The sequence below is a fragment of the Pinus tabuliformis genome, chromosome 9 (assembly GCF_031772625.1).
Source record: "Pinus tabuliformis cultivar Carrire ecotype Pingquan chromosome 9, CPIR1, whole genome shotgun sequence".
NCBI lineage: Eukaryota > Viridiplantae > Streptophyta > Pinopsida > Pinales > Pinaceae > Pinus > Pinus tabuliformis.
In genome coordinates this window covers 1,057,633,891-1,057,655,284 of record NC_142307.1, presented here as the reverse complement: position 1 = coordinate 1,057,655,284, position 21,394 = coordinate 1,057,633,891, and the positions used below count along the sequence as shown (strand labels likewise).

Genomic DNA, 21,394 nt, shown 5'->3' with positions numbered 1-21,394 from the left:
GCGACCTGAATGAAGGCACAAGGGAGTGTCAGGCAAACGGGCCGCATGAACGTGTAGAAGGGGGGGTCATGACTTAGCATTTTTGGCATTGCCACGTGTGCCCGAGCACCCACGCGTGGCACGACCCAACCCCCCCCCCCCCCCCCAAATGAAATTTGGGGTTTCCATGGGTGCACGACCCGATCAAAGGCACGAGGGAGCGTCGGACAAATGGGTCACGCGAATGTGCAGAAGGCACACGGGCGGTCATGTCTTAGCATTTTTTGCATGGCCACATGTTCTTGAGCACCCACACAAGGCACAACACGACCCGACCTGACTCGCGCAAACGCGTTTGCACGAGCACCCACACACGACACGACCCAACCTGCATGAATGAAATTTGGGGTTTCCATGTGTTCACGGCCAAAACAAAATTTGGGGTTTCCATGGGTGCACGACCCGAATGAAGGCCCGAGGGAGCGTCAGGAAAATGGGCTACAAGAATGTGTAGAAGACACATGAGCGGTGACGACTTAGAATTTTTGGCATAGACACGTGTGCCCAGGCACCCACACACGACACAACATGACCCAACCTTCCTTGGGCAAGCTAACCCGACCTGCGCGAATGAAATTTGGGTTTTACATGGGTTCACAACCAAAAAAAAGGAACAAGGGAGCATCGGGAAAATGAGCCAGACAAACGTACAGAAGGGACACGGGTGGTCATGACTTAGAATTTTCGTTACGGCCACGTGTGCCCGGGCACCCACACATGGCATGGCACGGGATGATCTGGCCCGCCCGAAGGAAATTTGGTGTTTGAATGGGTGTATGACCTGAACGAAGGCATAAGGGTAGGAATATCTTTGACTCTAATACATAAATATACCTAGTGTAACATGCCCTTAAGGTCTTCAACATTTTCTTTTGACTCTTTATAACACTTTAACGTGTAATAGGCCTATTTCAATGAGAAAGAAACTCAATGATAAATATAATATATATAAATATATATATATATATATATATATATATATATATATATATATATATATATATATATATATATATATATATATATATATATCTTTTCTTGAATAAATACAAATATCAAAAGTACATTAACGAAGAACAAACCCAATTACACTTTCTTCAACACCCCCTCTTAACTAGGGAGGTATTCATAAATCATTACAAGGTGTTTGGCTATTTTTCAATCTTAAATCATTCACATAAGAGAAATTGAATTGGCAACCAATTTGTTATAGCATCATATTAGCCAACATTTTTCATAGCAAGGCCTTGACTAACAGCTTTATCTCTCATAAGATCAGAGCACAATGTTGGTGAGGCCAATGGCTTATAAACACCTTATTCATTGTCTCTAAAGGTACATACCCACCCAAGTGTTCCCTGAGTATGACCTTCTAGGACAATTCTTGTCATGGGTTCCCATCCCTCAAAGAATATCGCTACTCTTGCCTACTCTTGTCTTGGATGCCCTACACATCCTCAAAGAGCATCAAATGCTAGATGATTACCCCATCCTCCCATTCTTTCTTACCAAGTGAAGACAAGAATGTTGTGTCTATCTCTTCCCATTGATTTTGGAAGACATGCCCAAATTTCCTTTGACAAGGAACTTGCCCAAGCTCCTTTGTAGTTGGGAACTTGTTATAACTCCCTCTTAGCTAGGGACTTGTCCATTCATCAACAATGTCTTCTTCGTGGGTCCTTCAGCTGCTTGATCTCCTTCTCTCCTTTGATGTCATGAAGTCTTTGTTTGAACTTCTTCTTGGCAGGGTACCGGCCATCGATCGCTTTCCCTCCTGGTTTGTCATGTCATTGCTCCCTTCATGGAAAGTGGCCTTCTTGATATATATATCAGGCCCTTTTTGTCATCTATCTATTCCTTTGTCATCTTGTCTATCACATGGATGCTTAGTTATACTTGCTTGTTCCCATACTTTGATTTAGTGGCCCTTCATGACTTCATCGTGATATTGCTTCAACACTAAATGGTGCTTTTGTTGGATGGCCTCTTCTAAAATATTTGTAGAGTTGAATCAGTTATTTGCCTTACTATCTCCAAGGCCTTTGTAGGTGTCAAAGGTCCTTTTTCTTTTTCTTCCTTTGTCAGAGTTGCCATGCCTTCTTTCGAGAGATGTTGAGGAATCTTGTCAAATAGTTATTCTTTGTGACCGTGATGTTCTTAACATGCTTGATCTCTTTCTTCATTTGCTTCTTCTTGTATTGATTAGTCAGCGACCTTATACTCCTTATGAGAGAAATTCTTCATGTTGACCTTTACTCCATTGTAGTACATGCCTCTGAGCATATCATTGGCGAAAGAGATCCTTTTATTCTTGATCGTGATTCTAGAAATTTTCCCATGACCCAATCAATATATATGATGACATGACTTAAACTTTGATGCATACATACCTCATCTTGATTATGCTTTTATCATCTTAGGTTTATTTAATAGTTCTCCTCGATTGGTGTAGCCTTTCTTGCTTCATCTGCTCTCACTTGTATATCATCCTTTCTTAAATCCAATAAATGGGACCCCCAATGATACATCTACCCCCTTTGAAAGAAGACTTAAGCAAAGAGGTTGACTTAGTCATAGGAGGATCTTCCTTCTTTTGCTTCTTGTTGTCTTCTTTCACTTCTTGAGTTACATGAGATTCTTCCCTTTTTCTCTTGTTGTTGTTGTCCTTATAAAGTTTAGGACAATCCCCTTTGTAGCGTCCATATTCTTGGCATCCAAATCATTGGACTTTGGACATGTAGTGGTCCCAACCAATTTGTTACTTTCCTTGCAAAAAGACATTGAGGTATACTTAGAAGGGGACATATACTTACTTGATAGAGTTTGAGATGTAGTGAACTTTCTTTCTTCTTGAAGACTTGATGGCTTGCCTTCCTTAGATCTTGATGTTCTTCAAGTTTCTTTCTTCAAATGGACTTGCTTGATGACTTGACTCGTAGTGCCTTTCATTTTTCAAGATGGTGTAGCTTGATGTAGGTCCCTCTTTGATTTTCTCTTCTTGTAGGTACCTTTATACAAAGCGTTTCTTATTGCTTTGTAGTCTTCCATGATGAATGATAGATGGTAGACCTTCTTGTCCTTGATGTGATTAAGACTTCTTGGCTTGATGCTTCAACCTTACGGATGTTCTTGAGATTCCCTTTCCTTGATGTGTCACCTTAGCTCTGATACCGCGTTGAAGAATCTGGGGCAATGGTGTATAGCGGGATTCTTCTAGACTTGATAACAATTTGTGAAGCTCTTTTACAATTTATCTTGTTATCTTAATCTTCTTCTCTTCTTATTAATGCATGTGTGTTTACTTCATCAAACTGGTGCCAAAAACATAAGAACAAGAACACAAGATATTGGATCTCTGCCAGGAAAAAACCTCTCTCTCTCAGAGAGGAAAAACTTTCATAAATTTCTCTTATTGAAGCTTCTTATTGGTCATTGTGAAGCCCTAGACCCTTGACAATAATATCCTCCAAGCACGAGTCGTTTCCTTCCTCCTTCCTGCACTTTTTTTCTTCGACACTTCATTCCCCGGCACTGTGTCCTTCTTTTAACTTTTGATAGTTGATGGTGGACTAGCTCTAGAAGAGACTTCAACCTTTGATCCTTAGCAAGATCCTTTACCAATGAAGAAACATTCATTCTCTTGACCAACTGAGACTCTTTCTTGATGTGAGATTGCAGAATCAATGTACACCAAGGATACTACATCTGGGGTGATTTCCATCACGACGAGACATGGAAACCCCAAATTTCCGACACTTGGGAGGTTTTCGACAAGGCTGGACATGGAATCCCCGGGTTCCCCACAATTTGGCAACTTTTTTCGAGGAGGAACTAGGAGACCCCATGTCACGCTCCTAACCTAGTGGTAGTATTTCAAACACACATAAGCGAGTTGTGGCACCACCATACTTTTTCCTTTTACCAATATTTGAGTACATGATCTGCGACTACTTCAACACTCAGTCAATTTTCCAATAAGTGTTCTTAACAATGCAGCAAAAATAAATTACCATAAATTCATCTTCTTAATTATTCTTTCAACCCATTGTGTCGTGTGGTCATGTTGCACTTCTCGTAGCCTGCACGACACAACTCCACACCTGAACTGTGAACCTGTTCGCCCGACTTTGCATTCCGCGGCGACCAAACTCTGCCCGTCGGTACGGTCCATAGTGAGGGTACATGGCCCGCACGCAGTGCGGCCTGCCTGCCTGGATGGTAACCTGCCCCACTCTGCCTATCCGCACTACCAAGTCTGACCCACCCATTGTAATCCACTCGCCTGTGCGGCCCTCTTACCCACGTCCTTCTCTTCCTTCCGTTTTCGCCCAACTCCTTCCTTCGCACTTGTTCTGCAACATGGAAGTCTGAGTTTGATGTCCCTTCATTGAACACCATCCTCTTTACTTATATGCATCCTTTCACCTAAGGGCCGTGTCTCTCGGGGATAACAAGGGTTGGCTTCATCAACATGCATGCCTAGCTGACCTACCACATAACCTTGACACACCTCATTCCAACGAACCGCCACGTTCCTTCATGTGCATTGTCACACCCATGGGTCGGCTCCAACACTTCGCTGATTACACCCATCGCTGCACGTTGCACACCTACTCGCATCATAACTCATCCACACATGGTCACCTCTTTCATCTGAGAACCCAACAAGGTTCACCTGCGCACCTTCTGTCAGTGACTCGCCCATCGTGCAAGCATTAAGGGGCGTGCACCATGCGCAACACGGGGCGCCCACTATGAGTGCGCCCATCACTATCGCACATAATCGAATGTCATGCCAAGTCTTCGCATATAACTGAATGATCACCAGAGTTGCATATAACTGAATGCAGGCACCCGTACTACGGGTTTAGTGTTTCAACTCTCTCGGGCGCTCCTGACTCGAATACCTGACACCCCCCCTGCATAAGTGGCAGAGGTTTCCAGTGCGATGGGACATGGAAACCCTAGATTCCGCACTCTTGGGTAGCTTTAATCATGGCAGGGTAGGCAAACCCTGCTTTCCCTGCACTTGGACAGCTCCCATCACAATGAGGCATGGAAACCCCAAGTTCTAGAGACAGACCAAGTAAGCGATTTCTAGCCCGCCGTGAAATGGAAACCCCAAGTTTGCAAGACTTGGGTGGTTCTTCATCATTATGCAACATGGAAACCATGAATTCCATAAACTTTGGAAATTTCAGTCATGTTGCAACATGGAAACCCAAGTTCCCCGCACTAGGGCCGCGATTTTCGCTTGAGCGAGAAATGGAGACCCCAGAGGTTCCCAGAATTAGGAAGTTTCCCTCATGCCACGAAACAAAAGCCCCTGGGTTCCACGGACTTGGCCGGTTCTCTGTTATTTCGTAGCATGGAAACCAGAGTTCCCTGCACCGAGGTCGTGGTTTCTGTCGTGGCAGGACATGGAAGACCCGAGTTTCCCATAATTGGGCAGTTTTCGTCATGCCACGGAATGGAAAGCCATGTGTTCCATAGACTTGGGCAGTCGTTCCCTGTCGCGTGATGACATGGAAACCCGAAGCTCCCCAAACTTGGGAGGTCGTTCCCTGTCGCGCGATGACATGGAAACCTGAAGCTCCCCAGACTTGGGCGGAAGTTTTAGTCGTGGCGCGAGCGACATGGGAACCCTGTGTTTCCCAGACTTGGGTAGAAATTTTTGTCATGATGTGAAATGGAAACCTCGTGTGTCCACTAACTTGGGTAGCAGTTTTGATTGTGCCACGAAATGGACACCTCGAGTTCCCCGAAATTTGGTGGCTTTTCGTCGCCCACCGACATCGAAATCTGAAGTTCCACAGACTCTTGGATGATTCAAGGTGTGTTGCAACATGGAAACCCCATTTTTCCCAGACTTGGGTGGTTTCTGTCGGTGGTTCCAGTTGCATCACGACATTGGAAACTACGAGTTCCCCAGACTTGTGCAGCGGTTTCGAAACACCCCAAGTTCCGGAGACTTGCGAGCTGGTTTGCAACATCATGGAAACCCCAAGTTCCCCGCGTTGGGGCATTCTTAAAAACCCCACATTTCCATCATGCCGTAAAATTCAAAAACCCATGGTTCCATCAAGGGTGGGACATGGAAACCCTGAGTTTTCCCAGGCTTGGTTGCTAGGGCACGACATGGAAACCCCAAGTTTCCCCATAGTTGGGTGCCTCCGGTTTCAGTCATGGCGCGACATGGAAACCCCAAGCTTCCCAGGCTTGGTGCCAAGGCACGACATGGAAACCCCAAGTTTCCCAAGGCTCGGGCGCCACCGGTTTCAGTTGTGGCACGACATGGAAACCCAAATTTTCCCCAGGCTTGGGCGCCGAGGCGCGACTTGGAAACCCAAAATTTTGGGCATGGCATGGAAACCCCAATTTTTTTTGCACCGGGAAGAAGCCCCAAATTTTAGGCACTGGTGGGAAACCCCAAATTTTGGGTGTGACATGGAAACCCCATAATTTTTTTCACTGGGCATAACCCCCAAATTTTAGGCGTTGGGTGGAAACGCTAAATTTTTGGCGTGACATGGAAGCCCCAAATTTTAGGCGTCGGGTGGAAAGCCCAAATTTTGGGTGACGAGGCGCGGCATGGAAACCCTAATTTTTCCCATGCTTGGGTGCATTTTTCATCACAACGTGGAAACCCCAAATTTTGGGCGTTGGGGCGTGACATGAAAACCCTAAAATTTTGGGTGCCGAGGTGCAACATGGAAACCCCAAAATTTTGGGCACCGGACCGCGACATGGAAACCCCAATTTTCTCGGGCTTCGGCACCTTTTCCATCGCAGCGTGGAAACCCCAAATTTCCTGCCCTCAAGCAATAAAAAATTATTGTCTGGATGAAGAGGCAAAGGTGCGAGAGTGAGATGGTTGTCTAGATTTTTTTGTGACAAGATCAAAGCTCTAAATCGAGGAGACCAAGGGCTGAATCTCAATGGATCGTGGCAGCAAGGCCACTCTACCACTTACAATACCCCATCACATATTTAAGTCATCTACAAAGGATTCTTCTCAACGACCATTTGGAATTGAACTTCAAATCTGCCCCGACCGAGATGCTTCATGGTCGTAGTTTGCAAATGACATGGGCCCTTGGGGACGACAAAGCGATGCCCCTACTGTGGGTTGAAATACAGTCGAAGAGTGACATGCACTGCTTCTAGTGTGGAGTTTGACTTAGACACGTTCAGTCATAATCCGGCACATGGTAGCTTCGTGCCACTGGCTTTTCAAAAAAGCTCGATGACCAATTGTGTGAATCAACGATTCCTCTCATACTAAGTTGAATTACTATTGTGGTGTGGTTCATTAGTAATGTAAAACTAACCTGTCTCACGATGATCTAAACCCAGCTCACGTTCCCTATTGGTGGGTGAACAATCAAACACATGGTGAATTTTGCTTCACAATGATAGGAAGAACCGACATCGAAGGATCAAAAAGCAACGTCACTATGAATGCTTGGCTGCCACAAGCCAGTTATCCCCGTGGTAACTTTTCTAACACCTCTAGCTTCAAATCCTGAAAATCTAAAGGATCGATAGGCCACTCTTTCACGGTTTGTATTCGTACTGAAAATGAAAATCAAATGAGATTTTAAACTTTTGCTCCACATGAGATTTCTATTCTCGTTGAGCTCATCTTAGGACACCTGCATTATCTTTTAACAGATGTGCCACCCAAGCCAAACTCCCCACCTGACAATGTCTTCTGCTCGGATCGACCCGCCGAAACGTGCCTTAAGGCCAAAAATAGGGGCAGTGCCCCGTCTCTACCCCACGGAATAAGTAAAATAATGTTAAAAGTAGTGGTATTTCACTTGCACCAAAAACGGCTCCCACTTATTCTACACCTCTCATGTCATTTCATAAAGTTGGGCTAGAGTCAAGCTCAACAGGGTCTTCTTTCCCCGCTGATTCTGCCAAGCCCGTTCCATTGGTTGTGGTTTCACTAGATAGTAGATAGGGATAGTGGGAATCTCGTTAATCCATTCATGCATGTCACTAATTAGATGATGAGGTATTTGGCTACCTTAAGAGAGTCATAGTTACTCCCGCCGTTTACCCGTGCTTGGTTGAATTTCTTCACTTTGACATTCAAAGAACTGGGCAGAAATCACATTGCATCAGCATCCATAGGGACCATCACAATGATTTGTTTTAATTAAACAGTCAAATTCCTCTTGTCTGTACTAGTTCTAAGTCGACTGTTCAACACCTAGGGAAAATCCCCCGGCAGGGGGCATTCTATGCCTGTAGCCCAATCGGCACACGACTGCCCACCCTTGCCGCGAGAGCAGCTCGGGCAGACTGTCGACAACCCACGAGTTGAGGGCACAGACCCCTAGGCCCAACACTCAGAGCCAATCCTTTCCACAAAGTTACAGATCCATTTTGCTGACTTCCCTTACCTACATTGTTCTATTGACCAGAGGCTATTCACCTTGGAGACCTAATGCAGTTATGAGTATGACCAGGCATGAACGGTACTTGGTCCTCTAGATTCTCAAGGGCTGCCGAGGGCACATTGGACACAGTAAGACGTGTGGTGCCCTTCCAGCTACTGGACCCTATGTCTGGGTGAACCGATTCCGGGGTGGGCAAGCTATTAAAAAGAAAAGATAACTCTTCCCAGGGCCCCCGATGACATCTCTGGATTTCCTAACGTTGTTGCCCGCCGCCATGTCCCAGTTCAGGAATATTAACCTGATTCCCTTTCGATGCTCGTGAAAAGTGCACCCTTTATACAAGGCTTCCCCATCTCTTAGGATCGACTAACCCATGTCCAATTGCTGCTCACATGGAACCTTTCCCCACTTCAGTCTTCAAAGTTCTCATTTGAATATTTGCTACTACCACCAAGATTCGCACCGGGGGCCGATCCACCCAAGCTCATGCCTAAGGTTTCTCAACAACCCCCTGTGTCCTCCTACTCATCGGAGCCAGGAAATTTCTCTGACGGTCAAGTATAGGTTGCGCACTTCAGCGCCATCCATTTTTGGGCTAGTTGATTCGGCAGGTGAGTTGTTACACACTCCTTAGTGGATTTCGACTTCCATGACCACCGTCCTACTGTCTTAATCAACCAACACCCTTTGTGGGATCTAGGTTAGGGTGCAATTTGGCACCGTAACTCAACTTTTAGTTCATCCCGCATTGCCAGTTCTGGTTACCAAAAATGGCCCACTTGGAGCTCTCGGTTCCACGCCGCGGCTCAATGGAGCACTCAAACCCTCTTACCTATTTAGAGTTTGAGAATAGGTCGAGGGCGTTATGCCCCTGATGCCTCTAATCATTTTATTTACCTGATAAAACTCGCACGTGTGCTCCAGCTATCCTGAGGGAAACTTTGGAGGAAATTGGCTACTAGATGGTTCAATTAGTCTTTCACCCCTATACCCAATTCAGATGAATGATTTTCACATCAGCATCACTACAAGCCTCCACCAGAGTTTCCTCTAGCTTCACCCTGCTCAGGCATAGTTCACCATCTTTCAGGTCCCAACAGGTGTGCTCGCACTCGAACCCTTCACATAAGCTCAAGGTCGGTCGATGATGCACCCCCCCAGAGAGGGGATCTTGCCCGTCAGCTTCCTTGCATCTCGCAGGTTTTCAAACCCGCCGACTCGCACACATGTTAGACTCCTTGGTCTGTGTTTCAAGACGGGTTGAATGGAATTCCTGCCAACCAACACCATGAGCATGCAGGTGCACACAGCTCGCCACAAGGGTGCATGCTTTGTTCCTTGACCACTGCAACGACAAACCAACAGGAAATAATCCACCCGTGTTTATGACGATGCAGCAGCCCGTGTTGATTTGCACCTCAAGTCGAGCGACAGACCAGCCTGGGCCATTCCACATCTGACCGAGACGCATCGACAGCCTCCATCTGCTTCCCTCCCGGTAGTTTCAATCACTCTTTAACTCTCTTTTCAAATTCCTTTTCATCTTACCCTTGCGGTACTTGTTCGCTATCGGTCTCTCGCCCGTATTTAGCCTTGGATGAAATTTACCACCCAATTAGGGTTGCATTCCCAAACAACCTGACTCGCCAACAATGCCTCATGATGCGGTAGGGTCCCAGCCTGACGGGGTTGTCACCCTCTTAGCCGCCCCCTTCCAAGGGACTTTGCCTAGGTCAATCGCTAAGGACGCTTCTATAGACTACAATTTAGGTGACGTTGCCGCCTAATTTTCACGCTGGGCTCTTCCGGGTTTGCTCACTGCTACTAGGGGAATCCTTGTAAGTTTCTTTTGCTCCACTTAATTATATGCTTAAACTTAGTGGTTGTTCTTGCCTGAGCTAAGGTCATAAAGTGGGATCTAAATCTACCCTACCCGATGGGAGGACAAGAGAGAGAAAAGAAAGTTTTAGAGCGATGCCACACAAAGCCCGCATCAGCTAACGCTGACTACCCATCCAAGGGGACAAGATCACTGCTCGCCGATGCACGCCATGAAACATCGCTCGGGGTATTTCATCCAACCACACCGCATTAGGCACAGACGACCACCTCCGCTGCTCCCTAACATATTGCAGGGAGCGCATTTGAATGGGATGTGACGCCTAGACAGACGTGCCCTCGACCGAGGCCATGGGTGAAAATTTCATTCAAAAACACGATGATTCATGGGATTCTGCAATTCACACTAAGTATCACATTTCACTACGTTCTTCATTGTAAAAAGAGCTGAGATATCCATTGCCGAGAGTCATTTCCACATATTACCAAAAAATCTACCACAACAGTGAATAGGGGCACCCCCCCACAAAAAATTTAAGGCTAAGGGTCAAAAGGAGGAAAGGAAGAAAAAAGCATGAAAGAAAGAGAAACAAAGGTGTCTACCCCCCTTACAGGAGGAGGTTCAAAGAGAGAACAATCTCTGTGAGCCCCACGCCCTTGAAAAAAGGGGGGAAATGCATGGAACAACAATCGAGAAGGACTAGGGTGGCCACCCTGAGAGCTTGCACTACTTTTAACCCTTCCCAAACACCAGTCCACAACAATTCCCCCTTTTCTCCGTAAAGCTAAGGACCGAAAGGAAGAAGGGAAGAAAACAAGGTGAAAGAAATAGATATCAAACATGGCTACTAGCTCACAAGGGGAGGCTCAAACAAAGCACAAGCCTCCCAAGCCCTGTGCCTTCGCAATAAGGTGGTAATTGAAGGGGACGACGATTGAGAAGGACTAAGGTGGCCACCTCGAGAGCTCACACTGCGTTTCGTCTTTCCCATACACCAATCCACAACAATCCCACCTTTTCTCCGTAAAGCTAGGGGCCAGAAGGAAGAAGGGAAGAAAACAACATGAAAGAAAGGGATATCAACCAAAGCTACCGACTCATAAGGGGAGGCTTCAAATAGAGAACAAGCTTCCCCAACCCCGTGCCTTTGCAAAGAGGGGGGAACTGCAGGGGACGATGATTGAGAAGGACTAGGGTGGCCACCCTGGGAACTCGCACTACATTTTGTCCTTCCTAAACACCAATCCACAGCAATCCCACCTTTTTTCCATAAAGCTAGGGGCCAAAAGGAAGGAGGGAAGAAAACAACATGAAAGAAAGAGAGATATCAAATGTGTCTATTGACTCACAAGGGGAGGCTGAAACAGAGAACAAGCTTTCCCAACCCCACGCCTTCACAAAAAGGGGGGAACTACAAGGGACGATGATCGAGAAGGAATAGGGTGGCCACCCCCATAACTCACACTGCCTTTCATCCTTCCTGAACACCAATCCACATCAAGCCCACCTTTTCTCCATAAAGCTAGGGGCCAAAAGAAAGAAGGGAAGAAAACAACATGAAAGAAAGAGACATCAAATGTGGTTACTGGCTCACAAGGGGAGGCTCAAACAAAGAACAAGCTTCCCAAACCCTGTGCCTTCACAAAAAAGGGGGAACTGCAGGGGATAGTGATCGAGAAGGACTAGGGTGGCCACCCTAGGAATGCGCACTACTTTTTGTCCTTCCCAAACACCAACCCACAACAATCCCACCTCTTCTAACCAAAAAGAAATCAAACATGGCATCCAATCAAAAAGCATCCTACCTATTCACACCCTCCCACATACATTACGGCACAACACCCTTTCTAGCTTTACAACATAGCAAACAACAATCAAATAACCAAGCAAATAAATCACAACCTAAACTTGACCACTAGAAAATATAAGGGTCGCGATGAGACCAGTGTTTAGAGCACGTTTCTGAGAGGTAAACAACCCCCCAACCCGACACAAGGCTTCAAATGATAAATAGACTACTAATAACAAACCCACCCCACTATTGCACCCTTCCGTGTACAAAACACCTAACAACCTTTCTAGCGAGAAAGTCAATGGGGGTCAAGAATAAAACTCCAAAGAGGAGTTGTCACAGGTTGACACTCAATGCTGGAGAAAGCCATGGGGCCACAAATACATTGATGGTTCAAGGCCACTAAAGAGAGGGACATCTGCAAAGTGCACACCATGAAACAAAGAAATGACCAAGTCCCACAAAAAGCCCACAATCTAAAGGGAGGAACAAAGACATAACCCGCTACTTCTTTTTCCCTTAGAAGGAGAGTGGCTCATGAGAGGATGAGGAATTCCCCTGATGACAAATGCATGAGATAAGATTGCCACCCTCATGCCCATCGGCAGAGAAAATTGCAATATCGATGGAGCTCAGACTGAGGGAGGGGTTTTCCATTACCTGGACACCCAACCCTTCCACGAGGGCATGTCGAGGAACGATCGGGAGGACTAGGGTGGCCAGCCCAATCAGTTGAACCACTCTTCATCCATCCCATACTGACCCCACCCTAACAATTTCCCCTCACGGAAGGTTTGAGCTACCAGGCACGCATGCAACCACTCCATCGACCCAACCACCAACAGAAAAAGCTCACCCAAGCAACACATCAACCACCGATGCCTTTTCGAGAGAACCAACTATGGAAGCCCACACCCTTGGCCCATGCCTTCCAACGAACAAAAGACCAAGCACCGTTGCTACGAATGAGTCTAAATTTATCCATCGTATTCCCCAAGCACCCCAATTGTAGCAACCATGCCCGGCCGAACAGATCGTCGGAAGGGCTCCCAAGAAACAAGCTTCTGAACCCACTACAAAAACACATTGGGGGAAAGAAAAACAAAGGATAGGTGGGACAAGCACAAGCATGGCTTGCAGGCACACACACAGAAAAACGAGCGTTACCATAAGACAAGAAACCATCAATGTTCCTGCTAAACACCAAACCCACTCCCCTTGAGACACACCACACAATCCCACATTGCAATTGAAACCCAGCCAACCTGAACCAAAAAAGAAAACCCCTACTATCAATGATCCTACCACAGGTTCACCTAAGGTAACCTAGTTATGACTTCTCCTTCCTCTAAATGATAAGGTTCGATGAACTTCTCATGACGTCGATGGTGGTGAACCACCATCATCAACGCAATCCGAACACTTCACCGGATCATTCAATTGGTAGGAGTGACAGGTAGTGTGTACAAACGATAGGGACGTAGTCAACACAAGTTGATGACACGCACTTACTAGGAATTCCTCGTTGAAGACCAATAATTGCAATGATCTATCCCCATCACGATGCAATTTGAGAAGATTTCCCGATCATCTCAAACCAGGAAGAAAAACTCATTGGTTGCATCATTGTAGCGTGTGTGCGGCCCAGAACATCTAAGGGCGTCACAGACCTGTTATTGCCTCAAACTTCCATGGCCTAAATAGCCATAGTTCCTCTAAGAATCTGGCCGCGAAGGGGAACCTACGCATAGCTAGTTAGCAGGCGGAGGTCTCATTCATTATCAGAATTAACCAGAAAAATCACTCCACCAACTAAGAACGGCCATGCACCAACACCCATAGAATCAAGAAAGAGCTCTCAATCTGTCAATCCTTACTATGTCTAGACCTTGTAAGTTTCCCCATGTTGAGTCAAATTAAGCCGCAGGCTCCACTTCTGGTGGTGCCCTTCTGTCAATTCCTTTAAGTTTCAGCCTTACGACCATACTCCCCCCGAAACCCAAATAATCTGATTTCTCAAAAGGTGCTAGCGGAGTCCTTAGAGCAACATCCGTCGATCCCTGGTCGGCATCATTTATGGTTGAGACTAGGATAGTATCTGATCGTCTTCGAGCCCCCAAATTTCGTTCTTGATTAATGAAAAAATCCTTAGCAAATTCTTTTGCAATGTTCCGTCTTTCATAAATCCAAGAATTTCACCTATGACAATGAAATATGAATGCCCCCGACAGTCCCTATTAATCATTACTCCGGTCCCGAAGGCCAACACAATAGGACCATAATCCTATCACGTTATTCCATGTTAATTTATTCAGAGCATAAGCTTGCTTTGAGCACTCTAATTTTTTCAAAGTAACAGCGCCAGAGCCACGACCCAGCCAATTAAGGCCAGGAGCACGCTTCCGACAAAAGGGACAGAAGGGTAGGTGCACAACGAGTAGGCAGACCGACCTTTACGACCCAAGATCCAACTACGAGATTTTTAACTAAAACAAATTAAATATACACGATTGGAACTAGAATTACTATGGCTACTAGCACCAGACTTGCCTCCAATGGATCGTCGTTAAGGGATTTAGATTGTACTCATTTCAATTACCAGACTCGATGAGCCCAGTATTTTTATTTATTGTCACTACCTCCCCATGTCAGGATTGAGTAATTTTCGAGCCTACTGCCTTCCTTAGATGTGGTAGCCATTTCTTAGGCTCCCTCTCTAGAATCGAACCCTAATTCTCTATCACCCGTCACCACCATGGTAGGCCTCTATCCTACCATCGAAAGTTGATATGGAAGAAATTTGAATGAAGCATCACTAGCACAAGGGCTGTGCGATCCGTCGAGTTATCATGATTCACCGTAGAAGCAGGCAAGCCCATGCCAGCCTTTTATATAAAAAATGCATCCCTTCCAAAGAGTCGAGACTTGGTTCACATATTAGCTTTAGAATTACTATGGTTATCCGAGTAGTATGGTACCATCAAAAAAACTATAACTGATTTAATGATCCATCCGCAGTTTTGCAGTCTGAATTAGTTCATACTTAGACATGCATGGCTTAATCTTTGAGACAAGCATATGACTACTGGTAGGATCAACCAAGAAGCACCCTCCCACTTCAAAGGGCATTCTAGGTGCTCTCTTACCAAGAGCCAACTGAACACCCATCTAGTCAAAGAGATGTCAAAATATGATCAGGAGCTCAGGACCAAGTGTCGTAAAATGGTCGAAAATGAAAGTGCTCGGAACTGATTTGAACCTAAACGACCAGATAGAGCTCGTCTTCTTGATTCTGGCGCTATGAATGGTTTGAAAAATGGTCTTCGTATGCAGAAGTTATGCCAAAAACAAAATCGCCCAATGACTCTTAATTTTTGAATTAAAAAAAAAAATTAAAAAAAAAATATTCCATAGAATATTCCTTGGAATATTCTCAGAAATATTCTTTTTGGGGCAGTGAATGGCAAGCTGCCACGTGGCAGGCCTAGAGGCTGCCACATGGGCCAAGGTGACATCAGCATTTATGGGCGCATATGGTTAAAATTTTGGTGGGATTATGAATTGAACCCATGACCAGTCAAACAACATTACAACGCTTTACCAATCCACCACACGGACCACACTTTTTTAACGTGTGGAACAAACTTGTGTTAAAGTTTGAATTGGTTAAGGGCGGGGCCCAAGGGGGCTAGCCCCCACGCATATGACCATAGTGCGCAGAACTAGGGCATAAACTCCTAACAGCCAGCACAACAATCAACGATCACGGGTTGGGTATTACGTGGTCACATTCACGTTAAATGCAGAAACCACAACCAGTTTACCAACCGTGCCATTAATGTTTGGCACATAATCCAACGCAGACCACCAATTCCGAAGATCTCATTCACATGCGTGGGTAACACGATAGCTAGGTGGCAGTTAAGATGGCAGGAATAATGGCGGAGCACCAAATTTGGGCAGGCCCCCCATAATTGTCGGAGCTAACTGAACTTCCACTAAAGTTCGCTGGAGTCTTTCTAGGACTAGCTGGCAGTTGGGAGTAAATGGCCATAACTTTGGCTAGGAAAGCCTTTTTTGGACGATTTTTTTTTTTTGATTTTTGGTCTCTTCGACCTTCTGAAGTCATGGAAATAGTTTTCATAGCCATCTAAGGTCGTTTGTAGGTTTTTTTGCTTCGTGGAAGTTCTAGGAGCCACTAGAGCCAAATCAATTTAGGAGTTGCATTGGGAATTGTGCAGCCAGTAAATGTGGAACATAGGTCATTCCTGAAGTTTTTCAGCATTTTGAATCCATTTCTACAGCTCGTTTTTCCTGTTGAGGCATTCTTCTCACTGTTTAGCTTCAGGGAAGCTTTCAGGGCCACTAGGGCCATTTCAGTGCTTGAGCTATTTGGGGGCTATGTTCATCCACTTTTGGTGATTCAAAAGCCTATGTCTGCTATTTTCAACCTTCTGAGTCTAATGGAAGAGGTTTTAGAACCAATTGAGGTCATCTTCACCTCGAAATTCTCCATGCAAGTTTAAAGGGCCACCAGGGCCAATTAGGGAAAGTACTGTATAAGGTACAATTTCACTATTTAGTGTTTGGGAAAGAGCATGTTTAGCTAATTCTTATCTTCTGATTCTATATTTACAGTCAAATATGTCTTTTGATACACTCATATTCTTGTATTAACCTTTGTAGCATTTTTAATACAAGAGGACAAGCCTAGTTGGAGAGGTTTGGTCCAGCAGATGTAGCCCAGAGGGGGTGAACTACTTTATCATTTTGATGTCTTTATTTGTTGAAGATGATATGCTAAACAAAACTGATATAAAGTGTTAAACATAAAATATACATAACCTGCATACACACATAATCACCTATTCAGCTGCAAAAATTTATTTGTCTTATTCCGCAAGACATCAAACTTCAAGTATGTGTATGTCAATGACTTCTAAGTGTTTACTTTGTTATTTCTTTAGGCAGAGCCTGTAGAGGGCTAGGTAGCCTCTGGAACTCATCCGCTCTTTAGAGGTGACATGTCCGATGAATTCCCCTACAGTCTATCTGTGTATAAGAAATAAGAAGTTTTCACATTTTTAGAGGTCACTGTGGTGTATAGCTCACATTTGAAATTATGGGAAATGGATACCTTCCACCATTAAACAAGTACATTCCATTTTCAGATCAAAATATCATGTAAAACTCTTATGCCTTGCACCTCTTTCATCCCAAGAAGGAAGCACACACAACATGCCAAGGACATGGCGAACAAATGGGTAGACCTACCGAGCCACAATGCACCAAGGCCACTCCAGAGTTTGCAACCACACCCCAACCAACAACAAAATGAGCGATCACTCACCCACTCCCTTAGAAATGCCTCCAAAAGCCTCCACACCCCGCACCAAGGCCACCTAGGAGTCCACCCGACAGTAGCAATGGTGGACCTCGATCTTCTGATCGCCTATGATAGCCTCGATGCAAACGAAATAAATGGAGAAAGACCAACCATGCAACCTATATATTATAAATGAACCCCAACCCTCCCCGCCCCATAAGGAGGCCACCTAGGAATCCACCCGGACAGTAGCAATGATCGACCTCGATCTCCCGATCGCCTATGACAGCCTCGATGTGAACGAAAAGGAAGGAAATAAATGAAGGACGACCGACCACAAATCCTATCATAGAGAGGCCATACAAACCTCCCCACCTCGCACTGATGCCACCTAAGAGTCCACTCAGACAGCAGCAACAATGGACCTTGATCGGATGATCACCTGCGGTAGCCTCGACACAAAGGCAAGGGAAGGAAATAATATAAGATAGACCGAGCCCGCAACCTCCCTTAGAAATGCTCCCCAACCCTCCCCTCCCCACACAAAGGTCACCTAGGAGTCCACCCAGACAGCAGCAACGATGGACCATGATCGCATGATCGCCTGCTGTAGCCTCAATGTAAAGGAAACAGAAGGAAATAAAACAAGACCAACCGAGCCCACAACCTCTCTTAGAAATGATCCCTGACCCTCCCTACCGCACACCGAGACCACCTAGAAGTCCACCTAGACAGTAGAAATGGTGGACCTCGATCACTTGACCACTTATGACAACCACGATGCGAAGGCAAAGGAAGGAAATAAATTAAAATCAAGAGGCTCACTACACAATACAAGAACATATCCAAACAGGAGGAGGGATCAGGTAGCTCCGCACCCCATGCACCCTACATACAGGCAACCTAGGATATTTCCCACAGCTTTACCAACTGGACAATGAATAATTTTCCTCTACGGACACCTCCACACAAAGGAGGGAGGTCGAAGCATTCCACCTCGAAATCCTTCTTCCAGATAGCCCCCACCATTGACGTAGAAAGCCTCCTCCCCATTGGACCACGAGCGCATACACAATTGAAACAACAAATGCCCCCCAACTGTCTCCTCCCTGCACAGAGGCCACCTAGGAGTCCACATGGACAGTAGCAACGATGGACCTCGATTGCATGATCGCCTGCGATAGCCTCAATGCAAAGGAAATGGAAGGAAATAAAACAAGACCAACCGAGCCCACAACCTCTCTTAGAAATGCACCCCGACCCTCCCCGTCGCGCACCGAGGCCACCTAGGAGTCCACCTAGACAGCAACAACAATGGACCTTGATCACTTGACCACCTGTGGCAACCACGATGTGAAGGGAAAGGAAGGAAATAAATGCAAATCAAGAGGCTCGCTACACAATACAAGAACATATCCAAACAGGAGGTGGGATCAGGCAGCTCTGCACCCCACGCACCCTACATACAAGAAACCTAGGAGATTGCCCACAGCTTTACCAGCTGGACAATGAATAATTTTCACCTACGGCCACCTCCATGTAAAGGAGGGAGGTCAAAGCATTCCACATCGAAATTCTTCTTCCAGATATCCCCCACCATCGATGTAGCAAGCCCCCTCCCCATTGGACCACGAGCGCATACACAATTGAAACAACAAATGCCCATAAACATTGTGACTTAACATTTCCAACCGCAAAAGCCTGCCAGCCATGCAAGATGCAAGGAAAAAGCTGACCACTCGATCAAACATATGGGCCAACACATCTATCAAAACCTCAAAGCCAGCACAACCACGAACGATGTGCACTTTGAAAGGAATGCCAAACCTTAACTTTACAATAAGGAGAATAGCACCTCACATCGCCTGACAAAAAAAGCAAGCAATAGGGAGGGTAGGTGGTTTACAACCAAAACCATTCCACGTCCCTCTTAAATGTATGCATCTCAACCGACAATGCCAACACAGAAAGAGTACAAGCACAAGAAACCAACACCATAAACAGTCGAATAATGAAGAGGCTAGCCATCACAGGGAGCCACACCACAACAACCCATAAAACTCTGAGAACTTAGAGCAGAAGGGGAATTGTTCACATATGCCTCCCGGGACAAGCATGGCCAACATTACCGCTCATGTGCTACTGAGTGGGTATGGATAGTGTTAGTGTTAGTGTCGTCATCCCTCCATCAGTGATCAAAATTCTCTTGTTTCATTGCATTTTAGGTGTCTCATTCGATCAACTGCATTCCATTAGGATCATGGATCATCTGATGGCAGTGGCATATTATCAATTTTCCCTCATGGTCTTTACTTGCTAGCCTATTTTCACAAATTTAGGTCATTTACAGTCATTTTTTGTCTTTACATTTGTAAAATCCATTTTTAGGGTTTTTAGGTCTCATTAGGTCTAGGGTTTTTCATTAAAGTCTTGTAAAAGCTCAATAATGGTCAACAGGCACATGAGGAGGTCAAATAAGGTCTCAGCATAAAAAATTTCAATAATGACATTCTCACTGATTGTTTTTTCCTCAAAACCCTGTTTTGAGGAAAAACAGAGTTTTATTGTTTTATGTATAAAGTTTCATGTAATTTCATTCTTCCTATATGTAATAAGTCCAGAAATGTAGCCCTCATCACCTTTCCAAGCTACTACAATTCATCTCCTGCAAAAGAGATAAGAGATTCAAAGCATTAGTCCATCAATTTTCAAAAAACAAGTCAAACTGCCAAAATAGAGTTTTAAAAGCCAAAGTGAAAAGCAAACATTAGAAAGTGGGTTTCTTTAAAATAAAAATTAAAGTCATTGGTATATAAAGTGGTATTTGTATTCAATACTTCATTTGTGCCAAAAATAAAGAGCGAAAAAATAAACAATCATGTTTGGAGGTGAAGAAAGGCAAATCGTAGCAAAACTGTGCTGGCGCGACGCAACTGGGTTAAGGCACGGCACACCTGATCGATGCACCACGCAGAGCGCAGATTTTACACTAAGAATTGAACGGGAGTTGCACACCTGACTAGCGTGGCGCACCTGTTAGTGGTCGTGGTGCACCTGTTAGTGGGCGTGGCGCACCTACCCTCCAAGCTCCAATTTTGTTCAATTGACCTCATCTGGCTTCCAAATCTTGCAAACCTCATTTCACAAGTAAGTGAAACACTCCACTTTTCCATTGAAAGGGTTTTAGTCATCTTTGATGGTGTGTTAATAGGTGAAAATTAAAACCCTAGTTTGCTACACAGTTACACTGAAAAACTATCTAAGGTTTCAAAAGTTGTCATTGTTGCTGTTTGATCCCCTGCATCATTTACATTTCCCTCCATTACACTTCCCAAATTTCATTTCCCTTCCCCTCTCTCGTTCACATTCACCCTACCCCCCTCATCCCCAAAACCCTAATACCTAACAAATTCCCACTATTCCCAAACCCTAATTGGCATTCCCAAAACCCTGCCACTCCCAAAAAACCCTAGAACCAGCATCACAGCCCTTCATTCGCAGTCCCACCCATCAATCTGTTTCATTAAACAGCAAACAACTATTATTCATTTAAAATCTCTTCATACTCATCATTGAAACACCATACAATGGCAAACATGGAAACAGATTCATCTTATGAAAGGGATGAGGAAACAATGAGTGATTCCTCCAAAGAAATTCACGCACCAAGAAAACCACACAAGGGAGGAAAACACATCTGGGAGGAGCCCACTACACTTACAGAGCTATTGGCTTGTCCTCTTGCTATAGCATGTTTCAAACATCAGTCTTCTTACTAGTTTTGTGAGATGGTGGAAAGAGTGAAATACCGCCATGAGATTGCTAGACTTTTTGTTCTCCATCTTCACAATGGCTAGGTCAATTCGGCGGGTGTTCCATTCACTTTGACACCTGAAACTATAGCTGAAGCAACAGGTATTCTGAATGTGGGTGAACAGTGGAACAAAGAATAGCGGGTGGACAAAGAGCATTATGAGCCTTATAAC

The 21,394-nt window shown here is 45.1% G+C and overlaps 2 non-coding genes and 1 pseudogene across 2 annotated transcripts; all 3 read right to left on the bottom strand.

Annotated features, from left to right (window-relative positions):
- Positions 1 to 6,946: 6,946 nt before the first annotated feature.
- Positions 6,947 to 10,357, bottom strand: LOC149152366 (25S ribosomal RNA). Its single transcript, XR_016263909.1, has one exon. It is a non-coding gene; the product is annotated as a 25S ribosomal RNA (ribosomal RNA).
- A 249-nt stretch (positions 10,358 to 10,606) lies between these two features.
- Positions 10,607 to 10,760, bottom strand: LOC149152365 (5.8S ribosomal RNA). The gene has a single exon (XR_016263936.1). It is a non-coding gene; the product is annotated as a 5.8S ribosomal RNA (ribosomal RNA).
- A 2,615-nt stretch (positions 10,761 to 13,375) lies between these two features.
- LOC149152364 (18S ribosomal RNA) lies at positions 13,376 to 15,187 on the bottom strand (annotated as a pseudogene).
- Positions 15,188 to 21,394: the final 6,207 nt, after the last annotated feature.